At 43.3% G+C, this 27,818-nt stretch overlaps 1 long non-coding RNA gene across 3 annotated transcripts; it reads left to right on the forward strand.

Moving 5' to 3' along the window:
* LOC107974642 (uncharacterized) lies at window positions 1-27,818 on the forward strand. Of its 3 annotated transcripts, none has more exons than XR_001717530.4 (5): window positions 1-464; window positions 1,115-1,297; window positions 2,353-2,502; window positions 14,640-15,126; window positions 16,426-17,481. It is a non-coding gene; the product is annotated as an uncharacterized LOC107974642 (long non-coding RNA). The 3 variants fall into 3 exon arrangements; XR_010157169.1 differs by having other exon boundaries at window positions 14,894-15,126; window positions 16,426-17,385; XR_008547881.2 differs by lacking the exons at window positions 14,640-15,126; window positions 16,426-17,481 and adding an exon at window positions 25,854-27,818.

Genomic DNA, 27,818 nt, shown 5'->3' on the forward strand with positions numbered 1-27,818 from the left:
GGAAATGTGCTTGGGTTTGTTTGTGGCGGGTTTGTTCTTTAGCTGTTTGTAATAAGTCTTGCTGCTGGTTGCTGTTTGGGTCCACACTGCCTTTATGAGTTGTAACGCTGCCTGAGAAGGTCTGTAGCTTCACTCCTTGAAGCCGGTGAGATCACGAACTCCACCGGGAGGAACAAACAACTCCAGACGCGCCACCTTAAGACCTGTAATACTCATCGCGAAGGTCTACCCTTTTATTCTTGAGCCAGTAAGACCACGAACCCCACAGAAGAAAGAAACTCTGAACACGTCCGAATGTCAGGAGGAACAAACTCTGGCCATGCTACCTTTAAGAACTGTAACACTCACCTCCAGGGTGCGCGGCTTCGTTCTTGAAGTCAGTGAGACCAAGAACCCCCCAATTCTGCACAGAATAGGTCTTACAGCTGTAATTCTGGGAACCCAAACGCTTTTCACCAGAAAAGGTAAAATGGTCTGGGAGAAAAAAAGGGTTCCTGAGTCCAGAACATAAAACATACAGTTTAGGCTGGGCTGGGTCGTTCATGCCTGTAATTGCAGCACTTTGGGAGGCTGAGGGGGCAGATCATGCGGTCAGGAGTTTGAGGCCAGCATGGCGAAACTCTGTCACCACTAAAAATACAAAAAATTAGCCAGGCATGGTGGTGTGCACCTGTAATCCCAGCTACGTGGGGGGCTGAGGCAGGAGAATCACTTGAACCCAGGAGGCAGAGGTTGCAGTGAGCAGGAATCGTGCCACTGCACTCCAGCCTGGGCGCTAGAGCAAGAGTGTCTCCAAAAAAAAAAAAGTTTAATCCAATTGTAAAATGCAAGATGTTTAAACAAGCTTTATATAAGGTAGTTGTAACCCCCTTTACCTAAAAGTTTTAGGAAAATGGGTGCCATATCTAATGGGATGTTTTTCCCCTTTCCAGTACTATAAAAACTGAAGATATATAAATTTGCTCTTTTAGGAAATGTTATTTGAACACACTAAGTAGGAACTAGTAAAATTGTCGAAGCTCACAAAATATAGGATAAAACTGGAATACTAGTCGAGACAATTCCTCTGTTGCGTAGCCTTTTAAGTGGAGTTTTTGTTTTTTTTCTTTATCAGGGCCGATGCCAAAAACTGAGTACTTTTTCAATAATAGCTGCTGAATTAGAGAATTTCTGCTTGGGGCATTTACTGCCTTGCTATGGAACATTAACTGAAGCTCCCCCTATGCTAATGGAAATAATGTTTCCCAGAAGAGTCCATGATAAAATAAAAATGGTTTACACAAAATCTTGCTACCTGGTAAGTAGAGAGCCTCTTTTCTAGGACTAATTGCGAGGAGCTGCTAAATTCTACAGGGCCTAATAGCTCTCTTGAGCTGTTTGGCTTGTAAATGGCATTTCCAAGGTAAACAAACATCTTGTTTTAAAAGCTGCTGCTGTGGTTAAAGAAGGGTCAAGAAAATCTTTTTTCTTTTACGTTATTTGGGTAAAGTATGTTTTTGCAAGCAAGTTTACTTTTCTGAGTCCTCCAAAATTCAGATTGTAATTTTATGACAATATGGTTGTCTGCATAAGTTCAATAATAATTTTTTTTTTTTTGATTGGAGACACTGGTTATTTTACCAAGACTGAAACTTAAAATAGCCTATTTTTAGGTACAGTTTCAGCAAAACCAACTCAAAAGGAGTCTATATGGCCAATCAATTCTTGCTGCATTTTATGCAGATAGTCAGATAAGCATAATAAGCCTTAAAACTTACCTTGCACACAAATTGGCCTTGCTATAATTTTCTCTTTGATAAAAAAGGTGGCTAAACAAAATTGTTTCAAGGATAAAGCGTAACACTTAATACTAGATTTCAGCCCTAACTTTTTGAATGCAGATTAAATCATTATTTCTTGGCTAGAAAGCCAGATTATAGGCGGGGCATGGTGGCTCACGCCTGTAATCCCAGTACTTTGGGAGGCCGAGGCGGGCGGATTGCCTGAGTTCAGGAGTTTGAGACCAGCCTGGCCAACATGGTGAAACCTTGTCTCTACTAAAAATACAAAAATTAGTCAGGCATGGTAGTGGGTGCCTGTAGTCCCAGCTACTCGAGAGGCTGAGGCAGGAGAATCGCTTGAACTTGGGAGGCAGAGGTTGCAGTGAGCAAGATGGTGCCATTGCACTCCAGCCTGGGGGCACAGAGCAAGACTCCATCCCAAAAAAAACCACCAAAACAGATTATAATATTTTTCATATTTTTTTTTTGGTGCCCTAATGGAATAGGTTCCTTTTTCTATTCTGACATATGAATTACTCTTGTAATTCTCAAACTGTAAATGTTATTTATCTCTCCTTGTTTTACTTCCAAGGAAACCAAAATCATGGTATTTTGAAGACCAGAGATATGAGTCTCCGTTGTTTGGCATCCCACTGACCCCACATCTGTTTCGCTGCTAATGCTCTGCTGCCAGAACTATCCAAGCTGCCTCCCTCTGGGCCCAGGGACTATCGCTGAAGAGGTGGGTGTGTAAGATTGTAAGAGCTGGCTTTGTGGGAAAAAGTTAGGTCAAGGTCAAACCCTCCAAATCAAGAAGGGGGTACAAAAATGCCTAAACAGCTGGTAAAGCAAGTTTAGTTGCCTTCTAAACTATCATGTGTCGCTTTTACATCCACCCCAACCAAAAAATATTCTGCCTACTTTCATGCGCGTCCGTGTGAAGAGACCACCAAACAGGCTTTGTGTGAGCAATAAAGCTGTTTATTTCACCTGGGTGCAGGTGGGCTGAGTCTGAAAAGAGAGTCAGCAAAGGGAGATAAGGGTGGGGCTGTTTTATAGGATTTGGGTAGATAAAGGAAAATTACAGTCAAAGGGGAGTTCTGTGGCGGGCAGAGTGGGGGTCACGAGGTGCTCAGTGGGGGAGACTTGAGCCAGGATGAGCCAGGAGAAGGAATTTCACAAGGTAATGTCATCACTTAAGGCAAGGACCGGCCATTTTTACTTCTTTTGTAGTGGAATATCATCAGTTAAGGCAAGGAGCGGCCATTCACACTTATTTTGTGGTGGAATGTTATCAGTTAAGGCGGGGCAGGGCATATTCACTTCTCTTGTGATTCTTCAGTTACTTCAGGCCATCTGGGAGTATACATGCAAGTCACAGGATGGCTTGGCTTGGGCTCAGAGGCCTGACACCTACTATAAAGACAATTATTTACTAACAGGATGAAAATACCTTGTAACAGGCTGGGCGCAGTGGCTCACGCCTGTAATCCCAGCACCTTGGGAGGCTGAGGTGGGCGGATCACGAGGTCAGGAGATTGAGACCGTCCTGGCTAACACGGTGAAACCCCGTCTCTACTGAAAATACAAAAAATTAGCTGGGTGTGGTCGCGGGCACCTGTAGTCCCAGCTACTTGGGAGGCTGAGGCAGGAGAATGGCGTGAACCCGGGAGGCGGAGCTTGCAGTGAGCTGAGGTCCTGCCACTGCACTCCAGCCTGGGTGACAGAGCGAGACTCCATCTCAAAAAAAAAAAAAAAAAAAAAAAAAAATCCCTTATAACAAGCCTCCTAGGTATAACACTCCCAATTATGAGTTGTGAAGATAAATCTCTCTCTGTCTCTCTATCTGTATTTTTCAGAACAATGCTTATGTTTTGTGTAGTTAATTGCTATATGTCTGTAACAAAAACCAAGCTTACAGGAGCTCAACACATAGAAGTTAAAAATAAGTCGGTCTTGTAACTTTTCCTTTTGGTTTTGTTGTTGGCTTTTTAACTTAATAATTTTAAGAAGTAACAAATGCTTGTCCACATCCATTGCTATCTGGCCTAGAACAATTTATTGGCTATAAGCCTTTTGACTCTTTTTTTTTTTTTTTTTTGAGACGGAGTTTCTCTCTTGTTGCTCAGGCTGGAGCGCAATTATGACTTCTGTGACAAAACCTCCTTTCCTTTCCCAAATACCAGTATATGTGCAATACAAAGGTGGTAGGAAAAATAGATTTGTCTACTGTTAACAAGTCTATAACAATTTAGACTTTTAGGACCAGGCATTCCTTGCACTTGATTTATACTCTTCTCAGGATGTTATACCTATGGAGATAAATTGGCTAAAAGAGATATTAAATTTATTGAATTCTGAGTTAATGTTGGTCCTACAATCTTCAAGTAAGATTTATCATAAAGTTCGGCCCGGCGCAGTGGCTCACACCTGTAATCTCAGCACTTTGGGAGGCCGAGGGGGGTGGATCATGAGGTCAAGAGATCGAGATCATCCTGGGCAACATGGTGAATCCCTGTCTCTACTAAAAATACAAAAATTAGCCAGGTGTGGTGGCAGGCACCTGTAGTCCCAGCTACTTGGGAGGCTGAGGCAGGAGAATCGCTTGAACCTGGGAGGCAGAGGTTGCAGTGGGCCAAGATTGCACCACTGCATTCCAGCCTGGTGACAGAGCGAGACTCCGTGTCAAAAAAAAATGATTAAAAAAAAAAAAATTTTTTTTTTTTTAAATCATAAAATTCGAGTGACCCTTTATAAGCAGGGTAAACACATTGTGAGTCTAATCAAAGAATATGATGATGCGTGCAGTGACTTTTTTGGGCTGGTTAGGTTGTTTACTGCCCTCTGACTCTACTTATAATCTTATTGGATGCCTAATCTTTGCTATCTTTATATTTGTCACTGTATTAGCATTATATAGCTCCTGTAAATGTTATGCCAGTTACAGCAAAAGGAAAAAGGCACAATTGAAGACCCAGATCATGATAGCTCACAAAATGGATCTGTTGCCAGATTTTTTTTTTTTTTTTTTTTTCAGACTAAACCCTAGGCCTGACTTCATCTCACCCCTTAAACAATTGGCTATTACATCAGGTCATACCGTGTCCTCTCCCCCATGATCCAAATCGCTAATATTTTAAAACTGTTACCACCAACCAGACTACCCCAGGAATGAGCCTTCCCAGCACTGAGAAACCTTGCCAAATGACCAAATCAGATAAGTCTAGGAATGAGCCTTCCTAGCACTGTGGGACCTGTTGCTGTTTGGCCTGTATATGCATGCTATGGAATGCTTTTCGGCCAAGATTAGGGACTGAAGACTAAACTCTGATTTTTTTTTTTTCTTGCCCAAATTCCTAAGGGGTCCACTCATGCCTTACGAACATAAATTCTCATCAGATGGGTTTTATTTGACCCTATATATCATGATTTACTTTCCAACCTGACTCTGGCATAACATTACGAGATGAAGAAAATAAAAATATTTTACCCCAAAACATGTTTCTTTGTCATATTTTGAAATGACCTGCAAAGCTGTTCTTTGTGGGGGACAATTTGCGTCTGTAAAGAATTGCTATTAACATAGCTAGATCTTTTTCTTCCAGATCCTCCCAATCCTAAAAAGATTAATTAAGGTCTGAATAGGAGACATTTGTCACCTATTATCTCTAAGGGCAGCCACTGTAAGACTTCAGTATAACTTTGGTTTCCACAATCTTTATCTTAACCTGAACATTCCCTTTCTATCTATCCCAGGACTAGACAAACTCAACCAATTGTCAACCAGAAAATGTTAAAATTCACCAATAGCCTGGAAGCCCCCACTTTGAGTTGTTCCGCCTTTCTGGACCAAACCAATGTATTTCATGTATTTCTTAAATGCATTTGATTGATGTCTCATGCCTCCCTAAAATGGATAAAACCAAACTGCACCCTGGCCACCTTGGGTACATGTTCTCAGGACATCCTGAGGGCTGTGTCACAGGCAGGATCACTCATACTTGGCTCTTCAAATATTTTACACAGTTCGACTCTTTTCGTCGACACAGACACTATAGTTCTTTTAAAATAATTTTTTAAATTTAATTTTTTTTTTGTTTTTTTGAGATGGAGTCCCGCTCTGTCACCCAGGCTAGAGTGTAGTGGCTCCATCTGGGCTCACTGAAGCTCCGCCTCCCCGATTCACGCCATTCTCCTGCCTCAGCCTCCCGAGTAGCTGGGACTACAGGTGCCTGCCATCGTGCCCGGCTAATTTTTTGTATTTTTAGTAGAGATGGAGTTTCACTGTGTTAGCCAGGATGGTCTCGATCTTCTGCCCTCGTGATCCACCTGCCTCTGCCTCCCAAAGTGCTGGGATTACAGGCGTGAGCCACTGTGCCAGGCCATGAATTTTTTTTTTTTTTTTTAAATATAGTGATGGAGTCTCAGTGTGTTGCTCAGGCTGGTCTTGAACTCCTGAGCTCAAGCAATCCTTCTGCCTAAGCCTTCCAAAGTACTGGGATTACAGGTGCGAGCCACCTATCCAGCCCTAAACCTAGTAGTTCTAATTTCTTTTCTGTTCTGCAACACTCGGTTGGAAGGATAGACCACACCTATCTGGAGTGGATAACTGTAAATTGAACATGTCTCACAAATCATCTCAACTGATGGGCATGGGTATCCTATCCCCACCCTGAGGCCTTTTTCTTGAGAATCAATAGTGTGATGAAAATAAGATGGATTCAGGTCATTTGGGGCAGCCAATCTAGGATGGCTGAGCTTTTGGAACTGCTGATACACACACCTGTGCAAGCTTGGATTTAGGAAAGACAACTTCGTTTTATCAACAAGAAAAATTGGAGTCCCTGAAAGATCTTGTTCTGTTTATCTTTTTCTAATATGTCTTTTCTGGGGAATAAGTGACTGTGGAGTAGTTTAAAAGCTGCCGCTCCTTGGTCAGTGGATCTCTACCTTGTAAAAATATTAGTTCTTGCTGGGTGGGAATTTGAATATCTTGGAGATATGAAAGGGTGTGCTTGCTGCTCTATTTAGAACTGACTACAATCAGCACTTAGCATGTGTCTGGCTGGTTCGCCAGAGGGAGAGTAAGAATCCTTGAACTAGCCACAATAACCCTTTCCTTCCAACCTTGTAGCTCTGTGCACGCCCTTAGAGATAAACCAGCCTACTCAATGCAAGGGCAACTCCCACGCCAAAGTTTCTCTCGGGCTGCTGTCTAGGCAGGTGTCTGGAAGCGTGATTTACGATCATGATGAGTAGGCAGATTGGGGCTGCTTCTTCCATTGTTGTTTGCCTAAGGGACTAGTATGACTCCCACTCCCCCATTTCTGGGAGTTTTTGAAGTCCAAGGATAAAGATTTAATACGTGAAGGCATGAGGCCTCTCTGCACATCTTCTGCACACTTCTCTGACCTGGCTTTCATTGGGGGTGGTCTGACTGGGCCGAAAGCCAGATGAGGGATGAGGCCAGAGGCTCATGTTTGCCCCCTGGCCGCCCTTCTGAGGTTCCAGGAATCCTCTATCTGTCTCAAATATCTTGCCAACTCGAAAACTCCTCACAGACAAAGAAATCTATATATTTTAAGTAGCATTGAATTCCAGAATCCAGCTAATGCAGGATCTATTACAGACCAGTAAACCAGAATAATATGTGGATAAAAAGGTAGATGCCTAGGAGAGCCTGCGTCACCAGCCAGAATGTGGATCCATTATTACATTGTAAAATATACAAGCTGTATGTGAAAATACACATGTATAATTTAAACAACACAATAAACAGCTTTTAAACCATCATCTATGCCAAGAAATGGAACATCACCAGTCCCCCAGAAGTTTCCTGTGTGCTCCACCCAGATCGTATATCCTTCCTCCTCCCACGCCCCTCAGAGATAACAACTGTCCTGAATTTCGTGTGAATCACACCCTGGCTTTTTAGTGCATATGTGTTTCAGTAAACAGTGTACATGTTTAGTTTTGCCTGTTTTGAAAATGTCTTTGAAATCATACTTTATGATTGGCTTCTTCGGCTCAGTATTCTTTTTGAAATTCAGCCAGACTGGCGTGTGTAACATGATCTATTCATTTCACTGCTGTGTAATAGTCCATGGTATGGATAACTGGTACCTTTTAATCATTCCACTGCTGATAGGCAACTTGAATTATTTCCTTAATGAAGAGTACTACTAAAAACACGTGTCAACATGCTTCCTGGTGCACGGGTGTCAAGTTAAATTTGGACTGCTCTTCGTTTACCAGACTCTTCTCATTGAGGAATCATCAGCAAATGAGAAAAGTCCTCAGAACTGGAGCTGCCAAACATTTGTCCTATTTTAAAAAGTGGGAAGAGTTGGCATCTGGAATCCATTGACCAATGGGCATGATGAGGAATCTTGGCAAAATTCTGAAACAAAATTCGATGTGATTTGTACTTAAGAGTACAGCACTTAAAGAATGAAGTTCCCATTAACTAGTGTAATGTCACAAAAAATAAGCCAAGACATATTATTTTAATCAGCCCTTTTGGTACAGTCACTGCACTGATAGGTCCAAGAAGTGCTACATTAACCTTATTTTCCGTGGACCATTCTATGAGGCTCTGTATAGATTCCCAATTATAGAACTACTCACAATGGCTGGTATTTATCTACTTTTCTATATTTCTATATTTGTCTACTTTTCCATATCACAGACTCAAGTGGGCAGGGCTCTTGTTCATCTGAGAGTGCTTGGCTCCAAGCTTGTCTTTTCCAGGCATTTGTTAGATAGATGCTCTTTTTGAAGACAAGACCAAGAACATAAGATCTGCAGCGGCGTGAGACCAGCCTGGCCAACATAGTGAAACCCCATCTCTATTAAAAATACAAATAATTAGCCGACCGTGGTGGCGGGCACCTGTAATCCCAGCTACTCGGGAGGCTGAGGCAGGAGAATCACTTGAACCCAGGAGGTAGAGGTTGCGGTGAGCTGAGATCATGCCACTGCACTCCAGCCTGGGCAACAGTGTGAGACTCCGTCTCAAAAAAAAAAAAAACTGCAGTGATATAGACTAGGCAGGGGTGTAGGCAGTGGTATAGACAGGGGTATAGGTAGGGGTGTAGGCAGGGAATCTAGTAGTTTTAGAACCATCATATCTAATAGCGATCAATTAGCAGATAAATATCTCTTTAGAAACTTATATTAAAGCTTTTGCCTTGCTTGATATTTTTTGAGGGTTCAGATGAGTTTATATATTTTATCTTACAGCGTCATTGAGATATAATTCATATGTCATATAATTCACCCACTTAAATTGTACAAGTCAATAGTTTTTACTATTAATAGGTAACCATCACCTATAGCAGGTAACCATCACAATAGAATTTAATCCACCAAAATAATCTCATAACCATTAGCAATTACTCTCCACTCCATATCCCCTCAACCTTCCCAGCCCTAGAAAACCACTCATCTGATCGGGTGCGGTGGCTCACGCCTATATTCCCAGCACTTTGGGAGGCTGAGGCGGGTGGATCACGAGGTCAGGAGATCAAGACCATCCTGGCTAACACGGTGAAACCCTGTCTCTACTAAAAATACAAAAAATTAGCCAGGCATGGTGGCATGTGCTTGTAGTCCCAGCTACTCGGGAGGCTGAGGCAGAAGAATCGCTTGAACCCAGGAGGCGGAGGTTGCAGTGAGCCGAGACCCACGCCACTGCACCCCATCCTGGGTGACGGAGCGAGACTCTGTCAAAAAACAAAACAAAAAACCCACTGCTAAAACAAAAACGAAAACAAAAACACACACCACTAATCTACTTTATTTTTTATTTTTTAAATTTTTAAATAGAGATGGGGTCTTGCTATGTTGCCTAGGTTGGTCTCGAACTCCTGGGCTGAAGTGATCCTCCCACCTTGGCCTCCCAAAGTGCTGGGATTATAGGTATGAGCCACTGTGCCCAGCCCACTAATCTACTTTTAGTCTTTTTATAGATTTGCTTATTCTGGATGTTTCATATAAATGGAATCATACAATATGTGGTTCTTTTTTGACTGGCTTCCTTCTCTTAGCATAATGTTTTCAAGATTCATCCATGTTTTATTTAGCATGTATCAGGACTTCATTCTTCTTTGTTGTTGAATAAGATTCCATTCCATGGATATAACACATTTTACTTATCCATTCATCAATTGGTGATCATTTGGGTTGTTTCCACTTTTGGGTTATTTTGAATAATGCAGATATGAACGTTTGTGTACAAATTTTCGTGTAGATGTATGTTTTCATTTCTTCCTAAAACGTTTTCATTTCATGTCATTTCTCTTGGGTATATGCCAAAAAGTGGGATTGCTGGGTCAGATAATAATTCTAACTTAACTTTTCTAGGTACTTGTCTTGGCTGATATTTTAATAAGTAATGTAGATAAAGACAAAATTATAATGGCCAAACTTGTGAATGGTACACATCTACAAGGAGTCAGTGCTGTGGAGTGACACTGTTCAATATGGTAGCAGGTAGCCACATGATTGCTGAGCACTTGAAATTTGGTTACTCTGAATTAAGATGAGCTAGGAATATAAACTACGTAGTAGATTTCAAGGTGTTATTATAAAAAGTAATGTAAAATATCTCAATCATTTTTAAGCTGGCTGGGCACCATGGTTCACACCTGCACTTTGGGAGGCTGAGGTGGGAGGATTGCTTGAGTGCAGGACCTTGAGACCAGCCTGGGCAAGTGCAGGAGCTTGAGACCATCACTACAAAAAAAGTAAAAATTAGCCAAGCGTGGCAGCTTGTGCCTGTTGTCCCAGCAGTTTGGGAGGCTAAGGTGGGAATATTACATGAACCCAGGAGTTTGAGACCAGCTTAGGCAACATAGTGAGACCCCATCTCTACAAAAAAATTAAGACATCAGCTGCACATGGTGGTATGTGGCTATAGTCCCAGCTACTTGGGAGGCTGAGGCAGAATTACTTGAACCCAGGAGTTCAAGGCTGCAGTGAGCTGTGATCACACCACTGCATTTTAGCCTGAGCAAGAAAGTGAGACTCTGTCTCAACAAAAAATATTTATGCCAATTACACTTTGAAATGATAATATTTTGGCTATATTAAAGTAAATAAAATACCTTATTAAAATTAATTTTACCACTTCTTTTTTTCTTTAGTTTTTGAGAGACATGTTCTTGCTCTGTTGCTCAGGCTTGAGTGAAGTGGCAAGATCACAGCTCACTGCAGCCTCAACTTCCTGGGCTCAAGTTATCCTCCCACCTCATCCTTCCAAAGTGCTAGGACTACAGGCCCACACCACTGTGCTCAGCTAATTTTTACTGTTTCTGTAATGGGGTCTTGCCATCTTGCCCAGGCTGGTGTCAAGCTCCTGGACTCAAGCAATCCTCCTGCCTCACCCTCCCAATGTGTTGGGGTAACAGGCATGAGCCACTGTGCCCAGCCATGGAATCTTTATACTTTTAAAATATGGCTATAGTTGTGCCTTGCGTTATACATAAGTGCCTCACATTGTATTTCTATTGAGCAGCGCTGCTGTATTCTTTTGTGTTGATTTCCTCCTTCAAACATTGGGTGGATACTAACCTGGTAGGGTTTGGAATCAGTCAGACCTGGATTCCTTGCCCTGTCACCCAGGCTGGAGTGCATTGGTGCAATCTCTGCTCACTACAACCTCTGCCTCCCAGGCTCAAGTGATTCTCGTGCGTCAGCCTCCCCAGTAGCTGAGATTACAAGCGTGTGCCACCACACCCAGCATTTTTTTTGTATTTTAGTAGAGATGGGATTTCACCATGTTGGCCAGGCTGGTCTCAAACTTCTGGCCTCAAGAGAGTCGTCCGCCTTGGCCACCCAAAGTGCTGGGATGACAGGTGTGAGGCACTGTACCCAGCCTCAAAACCAGGTTCTTAGCTGCAAAGCTATGGACAAGTTACTTAATATTTCTAAGTCTCAATTCTGTTAACTGTAAAAATTAAGCAATAATAACTTTTATTTTATCAAAATGTTACAAGGATTCAATAAAAGCAATTACATGAAGAACTTACCTGAATGCAAGCACATAGGAGGAGCTAAATAAATGTTCCTTCTCTTTCTCCTCTCCTTTCCTCATTTCCATTCCGTTAAGTGATAAGTAATTAACCTAGTCAGATGATTTACATTTCTGGGTGGTAACCTGTGCCACCTTGAGTGACTTACAGTGTATTTACTTTAATAAGGGACTTCAAGATATTATGCGTAATGGAATGACTTCAGTGGTTGCATTTTTGGGTAGGCAAGATCTCATAAATAATATGAATAGCCACTTTTATCTCTTCTGTTATCAGGGTAGAATTTAACTTAGCCTGTTTGCTATGCGATATACTCCGAGTCTTAAAATAATGCCTAGTTGTTTGAACTTTACCCAGCACGGAGGATATGTGGAGATTGAGATGGTTCACATGTGTTTCAGGATGTCATTCGAACCACTCAGAACTCATTCAATATGGAAAACTAAGTGAGAACTTCTCAAGGGAACTTGTTCTCGGTCCAGAGGTTGCTGGAATTTCCTGTTTCTGTTTGGACTCAAAATATCACATAAAATTCTATTTTCTCTGAACACTTTGGGTCCTGGCTTGACCCAGGAAGGCATATTTTAATTTAAATGAAAAACATACACGTCGGAGACTCTTCACCATCTTCCTCAGTTCTGAGGTATGTCTTGTTGACCAAAAGCTGTTTTTCTCCCAACAACATTGATCACAGATTGCACTCGCTTCACCTCTACTGAGAAAATTTACATCTTCTCCAGAATCAGCAACTATCCACATTTTTGTTTTTACTGTAGTAAAATGCACAAAACATAAAGTTTACCAACTTAACCTTTTTTTTTTTTTTTTTTTTTTTTTGAGACAGAGTCTCACTGTGTCGCCAGGCTGGAGTGCAGTGGCATGATCTCAGCTTACTGCAACCTCCACCTCCCGGGTTCCAGCGATTCTCCTGCCTCAGCCTCCCGAGTAGCTGGGAGTACAGGCATGCACCACCACGTCCAGCTAACTTTTGTGTTTTTTGTAGAGATGGGGTTTCACCACGTTGGCCAGGATGGTCTCGATCTCTTGACCTTGTGATCCACCCACCTTGGCCTCCCAAGGTGCTAGGATTAGAGGCGTGAGCCACTGCCTAGGCCCAACTTAACCATTTTTAAGTGTACTGTTCAGTGTCATTAAATACATCCATAATGTCCATAATGTTACACAACCGTCACCACCATCCATCTCTGTAACTCTTTTCTATCTTGTAAAACTGAAACTCTTATACCCATTAAATAATTGCTACTCACTCTTACTCCTATGCCCTAGCAACTACCATTCCACTTTCTGTTTCCATGATTTTGACTACCCTAGATATCTCATGTTAGTGAATTCATGCAGTATTTGTCTTTTTGTGAAAGGCTCATTTTACTTAGTATAATGTCCTTAAGTTTCATCCAAGTTGTAGCATATGTCAGAATGTACTTCCCTTTGAAGGATGAATAACATTCTGTTTTATATAGATAACACATTTTGCTTATTCATCTGTTGATGAACACTTGTGTTACTTCCACCTTTTGGCTATTCTGAATAGTGCTGCTGTGAGCAGGAATGGATCATTGAACTTTTTGCACTTTTGGAAGCTGATAGAATAGCAAACACAGGCCGGGCATCGTGGCTGATGCCTGTAATCCCAGCACTTTGGGAGGCTGAGGTAGGAGGATCACCTGAGCTCGAGGGTTCGAGAGCAGCCTGACCAATATGGTGAAATCCTGTTTCTATTTAAAATACACAAAAATTAGCTGGACATGGTGGTGCGCGCTTGCAGTCCCTGCTACTTGCAGTCCCTGCTACTTGGGAGGCTGAGGCATGAGAATTGCTTGATCCTGGGAGGCAGAGGTTGCAGTGAGTGAAGATTGCACCACTGTACTCCAGCCTGGGAGACAGAATGAGACTCTGGGAGACAGAGAGGAAAAATCAGCTTCTAACAATTTGTTTCATGTAATCAAATAAAACGTCCTGATGCACTAAGAGTTCCAGGTTCATTGCTATAGGTTGTAAGAAGATAGAGACATAAAATTCTATTATCATTATTTAGCATTAATTACTTTTTTCTGTACGTTTTTCCTCAGGTGATCTATATCTAGAAACTCCTATTTGGTATTTGGTATGTAGTTAAAAAAAATAAAAAGTAGGCCAGGCTCATGCCTGTAATTCCAGCATTTTGGGAGGCTAAGGCGGAAGGATCATTTGAGCTCAGGAGTTTGAGATCAGCCTGGACAACATGGTGAAACCCTGTCTCTACTAAAAATTCAAAAATTAGCTGGGTGTGGAGGAGCGTGCCTGTAGTACCAGCTACTTGGGAGGCTGAGGTGGGAGGATCCCTTGCGCTTGGGAGGCAGCGTTGAGTTGGCAGTGAGCTGAGATGGCACCACTGCCCCACTGCACCTGGGCGACAGAGTGAGACCCCGTCTCAAAAAAAAAAAAAAAAAAAAAAAAAAAAAACACAACTAATCTCCAAATACTTTTGGAGAAGCGTAAAGAGTTTAATCTGGGGTAATAGAATGGGTATCCTCTGCAGTCCCTCTGACCATCTTGTTTCCATTTACTTGATTAAGAATTAAACATATTTCAGCCATGTGTGAACTTGGCACATTCAAGATTCCTGCTAAAAGTTAGAATTCCTTTGACATCCTACCGCACCCTTTAGAGAAATTTCTAAAGACTTCCTTCCAGCTGTCACCAAAAATGATAAAAGGCCATTTACGGACAGCGTCGCTTTGATTGCCCCTGCCTAAGTGTACAATGGGTAGAAATGCATTTACTGCCATTTCTAGGGCAGTAGAATATTGGAAATAGTAACCTTTTATATGTTCTTTGCCTAAAGGACGGAAGAGGCCATGGCTATGTACTGACAATATTCTTCTACTGACAAAATGCTGTTGCTTGAGAGTGCAGCTGAGGTTATGCCATTTCTCATAAAGTCAAGTAAAAAGTAAAGCAGTGTTGACTTACTAGCTTATCAACTGAAAGAACGCCTTGTAGCTTCTAGTCTGTAAAGCCTCAACTTATTTCTATTATTTACAAAAAGGATCAGTTTGTTCCAAGCTTTTTGAACTGAAGTGCTGCTGTTCCCTGCAGCAGGAGAGAGGTCACTAAGAGGAAGCCAGAGAATCATCACACGGATTGCTTCTTCCTCCAGCTCTAGAACTGAGATGGCTCCTCGCCTTCCGAAAAACAATGCGGCTGACTCTAACGAAATTCACTATCACCCACAGGCAGTAGCCAGACACACCTACTTTATTTTCAAAATTAAATTGTTTGATGACGGACAGATAAGGAACAGATGGCAGGGAAGGTGGAGATAATAATAGGTAAGTTTTGTCTTCTGGGTTGATGGGTTTTACCCTATTCCTATCAATGTTGACCAGAAATCAGAACATTATTCATTTATTTTGGAAATTACTTCAGTTGATTAAACAAATATAATCGGAATAAAAAATAAACCTAAGGAGGCCGGGCATGGTGGCTTATGCCTGTAATTCCAGCACTTTGGGAGGCCGAGGCGGGTGGATCACGAGATCAGGAGTTTGAGACCCGCCTGGCCAGTATGGTGAAACCCCATCTCTACTAAAAATACAAAAATTAGCCCGGGCATGGTGGTGCTGCCTGTAACCCAGTTACTCTGGAGGCTGAGATAGGAGAATCGCTTGACCCCAGGAAGCAGAGGTTGCACTGACCTGAGATAGCGCTACTGCACTCCAGCCTGGGCGACAGAGCAAGACTCCGTCTCAAAAAAAAAAAAAAAAAAAAAAGACTTAAGGAATAATTAACTCATAATCCACTTCCTTAACATAACAACTCAATTTTTTCCCAGTCTTTGTCCATAATAATTCAGAGAAAATACTGCTTTTTTACGTTTGGTAACTAACCGTCATGTCATTTAACCAAATGGTTTGATACAAGGTTTGAAGCTGTAGAGCTTCAATGAAAACATCCATACCTATTAAATGGGACAAAGAGAAAGATTATTTAATGATAAAAGTGTATAACCTGCAAGAATGTATTACAGTCATCTTTATGCCAAAGCAGGAAAAAAGCCGAATACATAAAGCAAAAACTCATGTCAAGATAACTTAAAAACAAACAAATTATTCTAGGAGATTGTAATATATCTCTTGCAGAGTTTACTAGGCCAAGCAGATAAAAATAAGGAAAAATAAGATTTGAAAAAAATATAATAAACAACCTCAACATTATATATATGACTTTATATCCAGCAGAAAATATATGTTCTTTTGTGACTTTGGGCATTTAGATGATTCAATCATTAATTGGCCACAAAGAAAACATTAACACATTCCAAATATCGGAAGTAGATGTTCTGGAGGCCATATTCTTAACTCTTATTCCAATAGAACTAGATCAACAATGTATATATAGATACACCAAATTGAAGAAAGCGCCGCTTAAACTAGTAGTAGAACCTAATTTAATGTCATATTTTATTGGCAAGGAATAACAAATGGTTTAGAGCTTATATCAATTTACAGCTTGTGATGAATACAGGTACAATCAAGAGTACCAGGTGATTGAGAGATTAAAATTTTATTGATGGATCTCATCTTTAGAGTACCTGCATTAGTCATCAATCCTGTGACATATTCTCATAGGTTCAGAAAATCTCCGTAAGGAATGAACATTTGGATCCAAACAGATTACAAACCAAAATGAGCCTTCAATGTTATTTCTTGCTTTTCGGTGTGAAGGAAACAAGACCGCTGTAACAATGGAGATTTCCAAAAGCTGCGATAAGATCTTCCTTCCGTGTCTGGAACTGCACTCTGAAGTGCTGGACTCTCAATCAGCACAAAGAGGAAACCAAGGCTTCCTTCCCAGGTCGACTGGCTTCCATGGACTGCAAAACTACCTTTTACAAAGCGCTCTGGATGCTGTCAGCCTAGGAACCATTTTCTGTTTCATTCCCCTTGGCATTAGACTAAACAAAGCACTGTGTTTCCATTTTAATATGTGGTCCCTTAAAAGACATGCTTCTCTACATCATAAGGATAAAGCAGCATAGGTTGTGCTTATTCAGCCTGTTCCATCACTATCACGATTATTTACATTAAATTAAAAATATAGTTCACAAGGCAACCAGTGTGGGTTGGCTTGAGAGGGGCAGGAGTTGTCTTTGATGAACGAAATAATTTTAGATAAAGTTACCCTGGTATATCCCTGCTTAGTGACAATAAGAACATTTTATTCGATCCATTCAATAAACCTCAGAAAGGTAGGTTCTGAAGATGCGAGAAGGGTATAGATGGAGGCGTGGGGCTGTCTCTGATTCTGATGTGCAAACAAGCTGTCTGAAGTCTTTCCATATTTTAAATCCCCAGTTGTGAAATGAGATCCATTAGTAAATTGAAGATGGGATGACATTGGCTGGGTGTGAATCATCTCCTGGTAAAACCTTGAGCTTCCAGAAGATGCCACATTGCAAGACATCTAAAAACACCCAGGGGACCGACGACAGCTTTGTTTTAAAATAAAATGGTTACCTTGGAAGATTGGAAAAACTTAAAAGGTGCAGGCTTGCAAGCTCTTGCTTGCATCTTGCAGGCTTAAACACATGTAATTCTATTGCAACAGTGGTGTTGACAGAGCCAGCGTGTTTCCTTGAAACAAGAAGCCACCCAAATTAATAATTACTACCTGATAAGGCCCTCAGATATTTCCCACTGATTCCTCCTTTTTTTCCTCTCCCTTTCTTGTTTTGGTTTTTGAGACAGGGTCTCTCTGTCACCCAGGCTGGAGTGCAGTGGGCAGGATCACAGCTCGCGACAGCTTCGACTTCCTGGGCTCAAGCAGTCCTCCCACCTCAGCCTCCCGAGTAGCTGGGACTGCAGGTGTGTGCCACCATGCCCGGCTAATTTTTAAATTTTTACTAGATATGGGGTCTCACTGTGTTGTCCAGGCGGGTCTTGGAACTCCTGGGCTCAAGGGAGCCACCTGCCTCAGCCTCCCAAAGTGCTGGGGTTACAGGCATGAGCCAACCGTGCCCCGCCTTTTTCTCTTCCTTTGTACCACCCCCTCACTGAGAGCTCCTGCACACCGGGCCTCTTTTCTTTGGAGTCCTGCTCCTTCATGGTGCAGCAGTGGGAGGCGAGGGTTGGGGAGACAGTGTCCATAATGAGCTCTCAGTTCCCTCAGCTTGGCTCTTGAGCCTACTTCTCCTCCACTGCTGGCCTGGCCAGGCCCTGGCATTCAAAAGATGAAAACACCAGGAGGCAGCAACAGAAGGAAGAGGAATTCCCACTCTGCCATCACTCTACCACATTCTTCCATGGAGTGTAAGGTTAGGCCAGACCAGAACTGGGCTTTCCCTCAACCTCCTTTCTTACAGAGGGGAGCGAGGTTCATTATATTCTTACTGGGAAGAAATCTGGTTTGGAAACTTGTGGAGCTGATTACTAGAGAATGAAAATAACGCCCATGAGCCAGAGTTATTTCTCCCCCTCGTTTGCTTATAACATAAAAGAAGTATTGTCTCGTGTGTAGTAATTGAGAACAGATGCAGGCACACATGAACTTTTTTAAAAAACTTGAAGTTTTTTTTTTTTTTTTTTTCAGACGGAGTCTCACTCTGTCGCCCAGGCTGGAGTGCAGTGGCGCTATCTCGGCTCACTGCAAGCTCCACCTCCCGGGTTCATGCTGTTCTCCTGCCTCAGCCTCCCAAGTAGCTGGGACTACAGGAGCCTGCCACCACGCCAGGCTAATTTTTCGTATTTTTTAGTAGAGAGAGGGTTCCACCGTGTTAGCCAGGATGGTCTCGATCTCCTGACCTCGTGATCTGCCTACCTATTAGAATAGCCCAGCCAAGGAAGCTTTTCTAATGTCTAAAATAGCAGAAGCCAGGCGCGGTGGCTCACGCCTGTAATCCTAGCACTTTGGGAGGCTGAGGCGGGAGGATCGCTTGAGCCCAGGAGTTCAAGACCAGCCTAGGCAACATAGTAAAACCCTGTCTCTACAAAAATTAGCAGGGCATGGTTGGTGGCACATGCCTGTACTCCTAGCTACTGGGGAGGCTGAGGTGGGAGGATTGCTTGAGCCCGGGAGGTCAAGGCTACCTTGAGCCAAGATAGTGTGCCACTGAACTCCAGCCTAGGTAATAGAATGAGATCTGTCTCTAAATAAGTAAAATAATGCCAGGTGTGGTGGCTCATGCCTGTAATCCTAGCACTTTGGGAGGCTGAAATGAATGGATCATCTGAGGTCAAGAGTTCGAGACCACTCTGGTCAACATGGTGAAACCTCGTTTCTATTAAAAATACAAAAAAAATTAGCCGGGCATGATGGCGGGTGGTTGTAATCCCAGCTACTCAGGAGAGTGAGGCAGGATAATCGCTTGAACCCAGGAGGCGGAGGTTGCAGTGAGCCGAGATCGCACCTCTACACTCCAACCTGGGCGACAGAGCAAAAACTGTCTCAAAAAACAAAACAACAAAACAAAAATATGTAAATAAAGTGGCAGAAATGTCATTACTTAGCAAACTTCAACTAATTATTTTTTATATATGTTTGAGATGGAGTTTTGCTTTTGTTGCTCAGGCTGGAGTGCAGTGGCACTATCTCAGCTCACCGCAACCTCTGCCCCCCAGGTTCAGGTGATTGTCCTGCCTCAGCCTCCTGAGTATCTGGGATTACAGGCAGGTGCCACCATGCCTGGCTAATTTTGTATTTTTAGTAGAGATGGGGTTTCTCCATGTTGGACAGGCTGGTCTTAAACTCCACGCCTCAGGTGATCCACCCGCCTAGGCCTCCCAAAGTGCTGGCATTACAGGCGTGAGCCACCATGCCTGGCCTATTTCATTATTTAAATATGTGATTTGATTGTTTGGCCCATCTAACAAAATTGGGAACAAATAATGTTCTAGTACAAGGCAGGAAACAACAGAGTAAGAGCATTCATTTAGGTATAAGTTGAAGTTATTAAGGACAGCACTTCCTTCTATTATATTGTAATATTTCTAATAAATTTGCACTATAGTTAAAACTTGCAACCCAAGACACTTTAAATTCGTTGACTGCAGATGAGGTACACGACCTCTCAGGAAGCTGAGGTCAGTAGAATAAATGTGTAAGTTTGTATGTCTCAGGTGGGCTCTTGCTGCCTACCAGAAGAGCAAACTTTTAGGATCAATTAGCAAAGGGTGTGCATAAAGGCATTAGACAGTTTTACTCTGCAGGAACTTTTTTTTTTTGAGACGGAGTCTCACCGTCACCTAGGCTGGAGTGCAATGGCAAGGGCAAGATCTTGGTGAGAGATGACAGCGTTCTGGCAGTCCTCACAGCCCTCGCTCGCTCTCAGCGCCTCCTCTGCCTGGGCTCCCACTTTGGCGGCACTTGAGGAGCCCCTCAGCCCACCGCTGCACTGTGGGAGCCCCTTTCTGGGCTGGCCAAGGCCGGAGCCAGCTCCCTCAGCTTGCAGGGAGATGTGGAGGGAGAGGCGCGAGCTGGAACCGGGGCTGCGCGGTGCTTGCGGGCCAGCTGGAGTTCCGGGTGGACGTGGGCTTGGCGTGCCCCGCGCTCGGAGCAGCCGGCCGGCCCTGCCGGCCCCGGGCAATGAGGGGCTTAGCACCCGGGCCAGCGGCTGTGGAGGGTGTGCTGGGTCCCCCAGCAGTGCCGGCCCACCGGCGCTGTGCTCGATTTCTCGCTGGGCCTTAGCTGCCTTCCCGCGGGGAAGGGGAGGGGAGGGGGAAGTGTTCCTCGAATTGCTTTATCTGCTCTTACAAAATCCTGAGCGTTTAAATAAATGCTAGGACCAGAGGGATTGGCAGTGGGGATGACAGCTGACAAATACTAAAAGGCAACTACCAAAATTGGTGGGGAGTACAGTAAGTCAATCAAAAGGTGAAGAAAAGAACTTTCTCTTGTTACCCACAGGAAAATACCCAGAGAAAAACCCTCAGTTGAAAGACATCCTGCATTGAATCTATGTGATTATTTCCTTCCCTTTTTACTACCAGTATAAGCAGCGTGTAAGTAATTGGTCTTTTCCTGGAGCTTAACATCCATCATATTGATCTGCTTAGCTTGTATTTACTTATGTTGTACTTAGGTATTTGTCTGACTTTTTTCTTTTCTTTTTTTTTTTTGAGACGGAGTCTCGCTCTGTCTCCCAGGCTGGAGTGCGGTGGCACGATCTCGGCTCACTGCAAGCTCCGCCTCCCGGGTTCACGCCATTCTCCTGCCTCAGCCTCCCGAGTAGCTGGGACTACAGGGACCAGCCACCGCGCCCGGCTAATTTTTTTTTTTTTTTTTTTTTTTTTTTAGTAGAGACGGGGTTTCACCGTGTTAGCCAGGATAGTCTAGATCTCCTGACCTCGCGATCCGCCCACCTCAGCCTTCCAAAGTGCTGGGATTACATGCGTGAGCCACTGCGCCCGGCCTTTTTTCTTTATTTTTTTAAGATTAGGGTCTCACTCTGTCGCCTGGGCTGGAGTGCAACGGTGCAATCGACGCAGGAGTTTTTTGCTCCTTAGTTAAACTAAAATCGGGTTCTTGTCTCACGACCAGGAAACACTAGGTATACAGACACATTGAAGGGTGAGGAGGGCAGATTTATTAGGCGAAAAGAAAGCTCTCAGCAAAGAAAGAAGGGGTCCTGCCACCAGGGTCGCACCTCACAGATTGAACACCAGGCCACCACATGAGCTGAGGAGGCCAGGCTCCTCCCCCTGCATAAGGCGCGAATTCCTGGTGGCTCTACCCCCATTTCCTCAGTGCGCATGCGGGCCCTGAGTCTCAGCCACTCCACATTGATTTATTTCTCTTACTACACATATGTTAAGGGATGGAATTTTTCACCATGGGCATGCTTAGGCAGGCCCCCTGTGCACAATGACCTGGGCAGCCTTTGGCTATCTCCTGCTTCTATCATAATCATAGCTCACTGCAGCCTTGAAATCCTGGGCTCAAGGTCCTCCAGCTTCAGCCTCCCGAATACCTGGTACTACAAGTGCACACCGCCACATCTAAGTAATTTTTAACATTTTTGTAGAGACAGGGGTCTTACTATGTTGCCTCGGCTGGTCTTGAACTTCTGGACTCAAGCAGTCTTCCTACCTTGGCCTCCCACAGTGCTGGGATCACAGGTGTGAGCCACTGCGCCTGGCCCATGTCTGATTTTTCAGAAAGGCTCTTTAAAAGGATTTCTCAGGAGCAAGTGGAGAAAGAAGTTTCTTAAACCCTTTGTGTACCACAAGCCAGGAAACCACGAGCTAGGATTGAGCATCGTTTGTTGTAATTCACAATTGTTCTCAAACCTGGCTAAATTGAAAAACTACTCAGAGTGTTTTAAAGAATACTGATGTGATGCTGAAATATTTAGGGGAGGCACACTGACGCCTATCACTTACTTTGAAATGTGTTAAAAAATAAGATGGGGCCAGGCGCAGTGGCCTGTAATCCCAGCACTTTGGGGAGGCTGAGGTGGGAGGATCGCTTGAGCCTAGGAGTTCGGGACCAGTCTGGGCAACATGACAAGACCCTGTCTCTACAAAAAATTTTAAAATTAGCCAGGGATGGTGTCCTGTCTGTAGTCCCAGCTACTTGGAAGGCAGGAGGATTGATTGAGCCTGGGAGGTTGAAGCTGCAGTGAGCCAAAATTGTACCATTGCACTCCATCCTAGGCAACAGAGTGAGACTCTGTCTCCAAAAAAAAAAAAAAAAAAAAAAAATGGCTGAGGGATAGCTAGAGGGCTGGCTAGACAAATAGGCATGTGATAGGAGAAGTATTGTAAGATGCTAATTGGAGAATATAGGTTTAGAGTGAACATGCTTTTACTGCAACATTATTTTTATGCATGTTTGAAACTTTCATAATATGTTATGCAAAATATAGGAAATATGTAATATTTACAATCAAAAGCAAAAATGATGGAATACATAGTGGATCTAGTATTATACTATGTAGACGAATGAATTAGTACATTTTAAAATTATATTTAGAAACCCTTTTTGAAAAAAAAGGAAAGAACAAAGAACTAGAAAATATAAAATTATGAGGTGTATGGGATGGTCACAGGAAGAATCCCAGAAAAATAGAAAAATAAAAGTTGAGGAAAGGGTATCTTTGAAAAAAAATAAAGGAGAAATAAAGGAGATGAAAAAAGCACATGCTGGGTTTCTTTCTCCCTTCCCTTATTGATGAAAGCTGAGTTTCAGTGGGTGGATCCAACACTGGCATTATTTGGAAAGCTCCCCAGGTGACTTTAATATACATCTAGGGCTGAGAATTGCTGGTTGAGAGAAGGCGCCTTGGGAGACTAATATGCTTTAAAAACAGAACAGTTATAAGAGTATGGAAATCATGAAAACGAAGCAAATTTTAACAACAACTTGAACTTTCCTTAGATTCTGAAAGATTGACTTTTATCTATTGGTAACTTCTCAATTGAAATAAAAATAAGGCTGGGCGTGGTGGCTCATGCCGGTAATCCTAGCACTTTGGGAGTCTGAGGAGGGTGGATCACCTGAGGTCAGGAGCTCAAGACCATCCTGGCTAACACGGTGAAACCCCATCTCTACTAAAAATACAAAAAATTAGCCGGACGTGGTGGCAGGTGCCTGTAGTCCCAGCTACTCGGGAGGCTGAGGCAGGAGAATGGTGTGAACCCGGAAGGCCCTGGAGTTTGCAGTGAGCCCAGATCGTGCCACAGTACTCCAGCCTGGGCGACAGAGCGAGACTCCATCTCAGAAAAAAAAAAAAAACAAAACCTCAGGTGGGCCGGGAGTGGTGGCTCACATCTGTAATTCCAGACTTTGGGAGGCCGAGGAGAGCAGATCATGAGGTCAGGAGATGGAGACCATCCTGACCAACATGGTGAAACCCTATCTCTGCTAAAATACGAAAAATTAGCTGGACGTGGAGGCTCTTGCCTGTAGTCCCTGCTACTTGGGAGGCTGAGGCGGGGAATTGCTTGAACGTGGGAGGCGGAGGTTGCAGTGAGCCAAGATTGCACCACTGCACTCCAGCCTGGCGACAGAGCAAGACTCTGTCTCAAAAAAAAAAAACAAAAACAGAAACAAAAAAAACAAAAACCCAAAAAACTTCAAGTGAAGATAGAGACACGAACATGGGATGATGTCGTGCGAACATGAAGGGCGAGACTGGGATGATGCTATCTACAAGCCATGGAGAGGGGCCTGAGCTGTCTTTTCTCTCACAGCCTGACTTCTTGACCTTGGTCTTCCTTGCCTCCAAAACTGGGAGAGGATAAATGCCTGTGGTTAGGCCACCCAGTGTGTGGTGCTTAGTTACAGCAGCCCAAGTGGTGAAGACACAGTATGTCCATCTGATGTTTGCTCCTTTGCCTCCATTATGTTTAACCCTTGCCCTCGGACAGGGCTCTAGATTTGATGCAGGGATGTGACACATTTCAGGGTTGGGGTATCTTTCAGTGCTACCTTCACTGTTTCCTGCTGGAAGAACTATCCAGCTATTCTTCCCAAAGTCCCTATATGGTGTCTCAAATCAGGTGGCTCTTGCAGGACTATGGTGCTTTCTCTGTATGGCTCCAGGTCTGAGGGAATTATGTCAACTCTGTTATTCACAGTTTACGTACAGTTTTAATTTTTGTCTTCACAGTTTTTTTTCTTTGGCCCTTATGGCTTTTATTTTATTTTTACTTTTTCTGAGACGGAGTTACACTTTTGTTGCACAGGCTGGAGTGCAATGGCACGATCTGGGCTCATTGCAACCTCCGCCTCCCAGGGTCAAGTGATTCTCCTCCCTCAGTCTCCCGACTAGCTGGGATTATAAGCACTTGCCACCATGCCTGGCTAATTTTTTTTTTTTTTTTGTATTTTTAGTAGAGATGGGGTTTTGCCATGTTGGCCAGGCTGGTCTCAAGCTCCTGACCTCAGGTGATCCGTCCACCTTGGCTTCCTAAAGTGCTGGGATTACAGGCGTGAGCCACCACGCCTGGCTCCTTACGACTTTTAGTTAAAACACAGGTTTCCAGTAACCTAGGTGAGATATTTTTCTCTCCATCATTGTCATTGAGCTTATGTCCTACATTTGTAATGCAGTCAGATTTAGTGTCACAGCCTGAAATCCATCCTTCAATTCCCTATCATCTTGGTTGAGTTAAAAAAAAAAAAAAATTCATAGAGTAAACTTCACTTTCAAAAGTGTACAGTACAATGGGTTTTGATAAATGCATAGTGGCACGAATCCATCACTAGCATAGCATACACAGGAGTGTATGCTTTGGGTGATGAAATACACTATGCTATGTATTTCATCACCCAACGAATGTCCCTGTGTGGTCCCTTTGTAGTCAACCATTTCCATTCTCCTATCGCCTGGAAATTGTCATCTCTTTTCACTGGTCTCTTATTTTGATACATTTAATCTTTTCTGGCCGATGTTCTTCTACTTTTTGGTTTGAGGCAGAAGACTTTCTTTTAAAATGGAGTTTCCTTATATTTTTGGTTTTTTGTTGCTTTTGGTGGACTTCGGTGAATGCAGTGGAGTCAACATGACTCTCCTCTGTGATCTCTAAGTAGGCATTTAAAGAAGACTTTTGGTGACATTTAAATTTCCTTTTGCCGGGTGTGGTGGCTGATCCCAGCACTTTGGGTGGCCGAGGTGGGTGGATCACCTGAGGTCAGGAGTTCGAGACCAGCCTGCTCAACATGGTGAAACTCCGTCTCTACTAACAATACAAAAAATTAGCCAGGTGTGATGGCAGGTGCCTGTAATCCCAGCTACTTGGGAGGCTGAGGCAGGAGAATTGCTTGAATCCTGGAGGCGGCGGTTGCAGTGAGCCGAGATCATGCCACTGCACTCCAGCCTGGGCGACAAGAGCGAAACTCTGTCTCAAAAAAAAAAAAAAAAAAAAAATTTCCTTTTTTATTTTTTCTGAGACGGCTCTGTTGCCCAGGCTGGAGATCAATAGTGCGATCTCAGCTCACTGAAGCCTCAACCTTCCAGCCTCAAGCAATCCTCCCACCTCAGCCTCCTGAGGCTGAGACTATAGGTGTGCAACCATACCCAGCTAATTTACATTTTTTTTTTTTTTTTTTGGCAAAGATGACATCTCTGTATGTTACCCAGGTTGGACTGGAACTCTGGGCTCAAGCCATCCTCCTGCCTCACCTCCTGAAGTGTTGGGATTACAGGTATGTGAATCACTGCACCCTTCCTGAATTTCCATTTTTCAGATAAGCTCAGACAAGGAATTTATTTACGAATAAGAGATTCATGATGAAACAAATACGGTATCTTAGATTATCTTAAGATTCTCTGCATGCCCATAGTTTAGTTTAATTCAATCAAAAACAGTTACAAAAATACCTTTGTCAAGCACTGGGCTGAGTATGGGATGTTACCATAGTCTGTTTGTGGGACATAAAATTGTAATTATAATCCTGTGTGGTAAGTGCAACACCAGGAACATGGATACACAGATTCACTGGAGTGGCGTCTGGACTCCAGATTCTAGAGGAGTAATTCTATACTGATTAGTAACCGCTGGCTTTAAAGGTGAGATTTGTTACTTCTAGAAGCTGATTTCATCTGGGACGGACATAATTGCTCCCAGTGCCAATGAAACCAAGCTTCCAGGACCAATCCCACATTTAAGGTTTTTTTTTTTTTTTAATTAATTAATTAATTTTTTTTCAGAGACAAGTTCTCCCAGGCTGGTCTTGAACCCCTGGGCTCAAGGGATCCTCTTGCCTTTGACTCCCAAAGTGCTAGGATTATAGGTTTCAGCCATCACACCTGGCCTCCAAATTTAGTTTTATTCTGGGGGTTGACAAACTCTTTTGGAAAGAGTCAGAAAATAAATATTCTAGGCTTTGTGGGCCACACTCAGTCTTTGCCAGGGGCATACAGTGAGTCACGCTACACTGCTCTCTGAATCTTAGGAATGGCCCTAAAGCTGTCAGAAGAGATCTCAAATAGGAATGTCATTGAAAAAGGACCAAAATTCAAACATGTTGAAGTGTGGTGGACTGTGTTTTTCTTCTCATTGGCTGCCCTATGTGGGGGGTTGAACACATCCACTCCTGCCATGGGGTTGCTCTGTCTACCTTGTGGGTGAATTTACTTCCCCACACACTGATCTCAAGCATGGCCACACGGCCTGCTTCCATAAAATGTCAGTGGGAATGTGGTGTGCCTCTTCCCAGCGGATACTGAAGAGCCATTGCGTGCTCTTGTCATTTGCCTTCTCCTTCCCCAAGATCAACATGGCCCAGGTGAGCTTGATCCCAGAATGAAGACACACAGAGCAGAGTCACAGCTCTCAGCTGACCTGGAAAATAAATAAGAATTAAACCTTTGTTCTTAGAGGCCTATGAGATATTTTTTTTTTGGCTGCCACTGCATAATCTAAGAAAGCTGACTAGTACACAAAGACACGTATACCCACTGAAGCTATTTCACTCTGGTCCCATACGTCTGAGCTAAGCAGGCATAGATCAAAATCATGGAGTACATTTTAACTTATGAATAAACTGTGAAAAATATAATTCTCAAATTATGTTTTTTTAAGAGATGGGAGTCTCACTTTGTGGCCCAGGCTGGTCTCGATCCTCTAGCCTCAGCCTCCCAAGATGCTGAGATTATAGGAATGAGCCATCACACCTGGCCTATAATTCTCAATTTTTAATTTTGTCTATAAAGTTGTTTCATTTTAAAGAAGAGGTAAAGCTTGCTATAGATTGCTCAGAGTTCTAAGCAAGGAAAGTTAGTAAAGTAGAATGAACAGGCCAGGTGTGGTGGCTCATGTCTGTAATCCCAGCACTTTGGGAGGCTGAGGTGGGCGAACTACTTGAGGATAGGAGTTCGAGACCAGCCTAGGTAACGTGGTGAGACCGTGTCTCTAGAAAAATACGAAAATTAGCCAGGCATGGTGGCGGACACCTATAGTCCCAGCTACTGGGGTGACTAAGGCAGGAGGATCCCTTGAGCCCAGGAGGTGGAGGTTGCAGTGACCGAGATCACACACCACTGCACTCTGGCCTGGGTGGCAGAGTAAAACCCTGTCTC

The sequence above is a fragment of the Pan troglodytes genome, chromosome 4 (genome assembly GCF_028858775.2).
Source record: "Pan troglodytes isolate AG18354 chromosome 4, NHGRI_mPanTro3-v2.0_pri, whole genome shotgun sequence".
In the NCBI taxonomy this organism is placed as follows: domain Eukaryota; kingdom Metazoa; phylum Chordata; class Mammalia; order Primates; family Hominidae; genus Pan; species Pan troglodytes.